This window comes from Pinus tabuliformis, chromosome 6 (genome assembly GCF_031772625.1).
Source record: "Pinus tabuliformis cultivar Carrire ecotype Pingquan chromosome 6, CPIR1, whole genome shotgun sequence".
Classification (NCBI taxonomy): domain Eukaryota; kingdom Viridiplantae; phylum Streptophyta; class Pinopsida; order Pinales; family Pinaceae; genus Pinus; species Pinus tabuliformis.
In genome coordinates, this window is record NC_142292.1 from 1,764,800,822 (window position 1) to 1,764,805,729 (window position 4,908).

The window sequence follows — 4,908 nt, forward strand, 5'->3', positions numbered from 1 at the left end:
GAAAACACGGGAGTTGGCTACAACAAACACCATGAGGAGGTAGGCTTTATAATTACTTCCCTTTTCTAAATGAATTGATAAGAAAATCTCCTAGTTTGAGTGAATTTGGTAGCTGTGTAAGGGAATTTCCTCCACAATTATTTCAGTCCCATTTACTTCTGCATTTAAAAATTGTATCAACCATCTCAACTCCTCAAAATTCACCAGCCAAAATGACAGGGGAGTTTAATAGAAGGGAACCCATTAACATTGTGAGAATCCACCAACACCCTCAGGTGTTAGAAATATTCACAAGGGATAATTAGATGGCATATTTTAAAAAATTAAGAGGGTATGATGATGGAGTCGCCTAAGATTTTTCTCTCTCCCTCATTCCACTGACCAAAGTCCATGCCACTGTTGTGGTGAGAGGCCTCTCTATAAAGCTCACCCCTGAACTCATAAGAAAAATTACCACACTTCCCCTTGGAGTGCCTTGGAGAAAGGAAGACAAGGGAGATATCTAGACTGCCAAGAAGAAATTATTTTTAGAGGGAGAGGAGCCCATTGAGGACATTAATGGAGTAAGAAGAATAAGCCTAACATATCCCTGGAATGAGTTGAGCTACAACTTTATCAAATACATATCATGCGAGGGTAGGTATAGTGTGGTATATGGATATCACTTTAGGCTTCTTGAAGAATTGAGGTTTGGAGCAGAAACACCTCCTCACCACAGGCTCAACATATCATACTTCCTTATGCAATCACTGATAGACACAAGCATAAAGGTGCAGGAGGGAAACCCCCAACAGTTAGCCCACCATGGGTTAATCAGAATCAACATAGAAGATGCCCTCCAAAACCTCATAATTCCTATCCAATGGTCAATTTTCAGAGACATGCAAACATAGGAGGATATCAAAGCCCTCACATATGATGTTAGTCCTACTATTAGTGAGAAGGATGAAAAAGAAATTGAAACAGATGAAGAAGAAGTAGAGAGGGATGATGATGAGATAGAAGAGGATGAAGAGAAAGAGGATGATGAAGAAACATAGGAAGATGCCAAGGAGGAAACTGATAAACAAGATAAGAATCTATAAGGAGAAGAAGAGGGGAAAGACATAGGTGAAAAGGGAAATGGGAAAGATGGGGAAAGAGACAAGGAGGAGTCAACTAGGGTGTCTCTAGAACCCACTGAGAGAGAGGCAGAAGCTTCCCTCATTTCTCTTAGCACCCCTATCAAACAAAAAGGAAAAAGACTGAGGTAGACCCCCTTATACTTCAGAACAAGTAAAAATACAAGGATTAGGCAGGGGAAACCCCAAACTCCAACCAAAATTACCATTTTTATTGAGGACTCACCTAAATAGTAGGAGAAAATGCCTCTTCCTCTAATAACACAAGAAGAAGGATCCTCACCACAAACCTCCCCTAAGTCTCCGATCACCTATGTGAGAAGGCCTGTAACTAGATCCACCTCATCCAAAGGAAAGTAAATCCTACAGGATACACAGCAGAACATATAGGAAACAAAAGCAGTCCTACAAGAGGCTCTGCTAAACCTACAGGAGACTCAAAAATTGGATAGGGAAGGAAGCTTGCAGAAGAAACTAAAAGAGAGGACCCAGAGCTAAGGGAACCTATCCCCCAACCTAACCTTGACTCCTACTACAAATCTATTGAGGCGAGCAGGGTCATTCCACAAAAATTTTCCATTCCATTGTTCTTTGAGCTTGAGAAAGAGAGAGCCAGAAATCATAGATGGATCCATATTGCCAACTCCAAGGGGGTGGAGTACATTGGTCACATGGAGGAGAAGTTAAAAGAGATGGGAAGAGCACTAAGTAGCTTGAGAGACAGAGATGCCATAATGAAAAATCATTTAGAAAAGGAAATTGCATGGTTGAGAGGACATCTGCAAGAAAGAGAGAATCAATTTGCATCCATGGCCAATCTCTCTTTGGAAGAAATCTCGTGTAGGATCCCAGCTAAATCCTTTGCCCTATACCTTAAGGAACAATGGCTACAGTTCCAAATAAATACCTTAGCGTAGAGAGGCACTATGTCATTTCAGGATTATAGACAGTTCATTGATCTTTGTGATCAAAGCACATTGGAAGATAGGGCTAAGATGTCTAAGTTCTATTTGCATAACATGGCCTTAATAGACATGAATGTATGGGACCCTAATGCAAAGCTAGCGGATTTAGAGTTGATGGCTTTGGCATCATGGATGAACCATGAGGAAGCAAGGGTTGCAGAAATGAAGAAGATATTGGCAAGAGAACAAACATAGCCTCTTATGATCAGAGCTGAGCAGTCCAATCCAATGGCCCTCATCAATACACATAATTTAATTGAAAATTATCCTCAACTTGCACCAATGTATCTTGCTTCCCAAGAGCAAGCAATTACACATTTTGAGGACATGTTTAGGTTGTTAAGGGATGACACCATGCAAGCTTGCCTAAGGAGATGGAACACATTGCCATATAGTTTAACAATCAGAGAGTACCACTCTCTTCAAAGGATGAGAGAAGCACTGAACATGACACCCATGTACAAGAAATCCATTCAAAGGCTCAAAGTCAATTGGATTGGCTTGAGACTCAGTCCACCACTGCTCTTAGGGATGCTAGAAGGAAGGAAGGAAGAAGAAGAAAGAAGGGAGTGGGAGGAGGTGGAAAAGAAGGCAAAATTCTATACAGAAGAAGAGGAAACCACAAGAGAGGCATGGGATGTCAGGGAGGCACTAGAGTTATGAAAGACATGGATATTGATTGAGTTGCTCAGAGGATGAGCAACACTCTCAGTAGGGGTGTGATGATGAGCCTCATCATTGGGTAATTATATGGTCCTTAATTCACCTCCTAGCTTAGTCAAATCAATTCTTCTCACAACTTATTACATGTTTTGATTATATTTTTTTTAATGAGATGAGTTAAAGTGAGATATTATGCCTAGTGAACTAATATGAATTGAATGCAGGTTTGGAAGAGAAAATCGAGGAATTTTGGAAAGAATAAGGTTTGAAACTCGAATGGGACAAGGGAGAGAGATTGTAGGAGGTAAATCCTCCTCATTTACTCCCCCCCCATTTGAATATTCCCCCATTAATCACTCGAGCTTAGAGTGCAAGCAGCCAAGTCATGAAGATTAGAAGGCAACCGAGCAAGTGATAGACAAAGAGTTGGTTCATCTCGAGTTTAGGAGCTGAGCCTCCCTAATTTTAAGGAAGTCGCTTGGGAATTCATTTGTATAAGTAGAGAGGCCTAGAGCCTCATTAGGATTCGAATTCTTATTGTAAAAACTCAAGTTATTTTCGAGCTCCAGACTTGTGGAAGATTTTGATGTAATTTTCTATTTTGATAATAAGAATGAGATTTTTCTTGATCTAGCACTAAGTTAACTCAGAGGGCTGAAGCTCTTGGGTTAGGGCCCAACCCTATCAAAAAATGTTCCTCTTCTTGTATTTGTATGCTTAGCTTAGTTTCATAGATTCATGGTTAAATTGTCTTTAGAAGTATTTCATTGCAAGTAGTGTAGCTTTGATTAGTTGTTTATTAGTTTGCTTATATTTTTGCCTTACTTCAGTAGCCAGTTAGAAAGGATAAAAGAAGCACCACATAGCTGTCAGTAGGTGTCTTGGCCTCACTTCTTCCTTTTGGAATCATTATTTGAGGAAAAGACCTTTATGCAACCCCAAAAAGACAGATTTCTTTTTGTTTCATAAAATTTAGAGTTTACTGTACTTGAACTAGCATTTGATCAGTTTTGCAAGTGTAGGATTTAATTGCCATCTCTTCTATCTTTAGTCTTACAGTAGATCTCATCCATGATTCCATTTTATTTAACAACTTTCCTCATTCATAAGGTAGACAATTAGTCCATTAAATTCTGCTTTTCTATCTCATTAGAATTCTTCTTGTTTACATGAATTCTTGGTAATTACACATGTTTGATGCAGTGCAGGTGCTTCAGAAGTAGGAAGAGATATTATAGCAAGCAATTACCTTCCAACTCCATCCAACCACAGTCATTCCTTGCTTTCACCAGGACCTTCACCAATTCCATCATTTTACACAGAAATTCTTCCAAGCATGTGGAGCAAATCCAACCATCTCCTAACTTTGGTTTGGGTTTTGAGTGATCTTATTCCTTTTCTCACTCCATTCCACCCATCAACCAGCTTCCCTAAGCCTTCCATCACCTCCAACACCCATCGTTTTTCTCTCGGCTGTATCCTGTAGGAATACAGGGAATCCTATAGGTTTCTAGTACATCCTATATGTTTTCCTGTAGTGGCCTGTTTTGAGTTCGAATTGAGGGAAAAACTCTAGGAAGCCACCCAAGGTCACCCTAGGGTCTCCCAAACATTCCATCCATCCACTAGCATCCCTAAACCACTTGTCACATCGCCAAAATAGATTAGCTTGCACACTTGATTTTTCATGAAAAGAATAAAAATACAAAAATAAATTTATTTCAGTCCTTTACATGCATAATAGGGATGTTTGATGTGTTTAACTTCCATTCTTAGGACAATAACATTTTGTCCATGTTAATTTAGCATTATTGCAAAGCATAGTTCCTTAGTAGTTAAGTAGGAAATGGTGTGTCTTAGCATTGAAATTCGGTCTTTTTCATTATTGTAGTAGATCAAATCTCTCTTAGAGTAGATTCCTCTTTCTTTCATCAAGGAACCAAGCTTCTTATGAATCCATAGAATTCTGGCTTGAAAACCCTAGTGGTCTTTCGCCAGATGAACAGTGACAAAAGGTAGAACCATCACTTTTACTTGTGTATACAACATTATCACCTCCAAGTTTGTATGAACCCCAGGTTGATAAAGTAAAGTTGGTAGCCTAGGAGTTGCAACATTCTTGCTGTAATACTGGTGCTCATCAATCACAGGGCTACTGA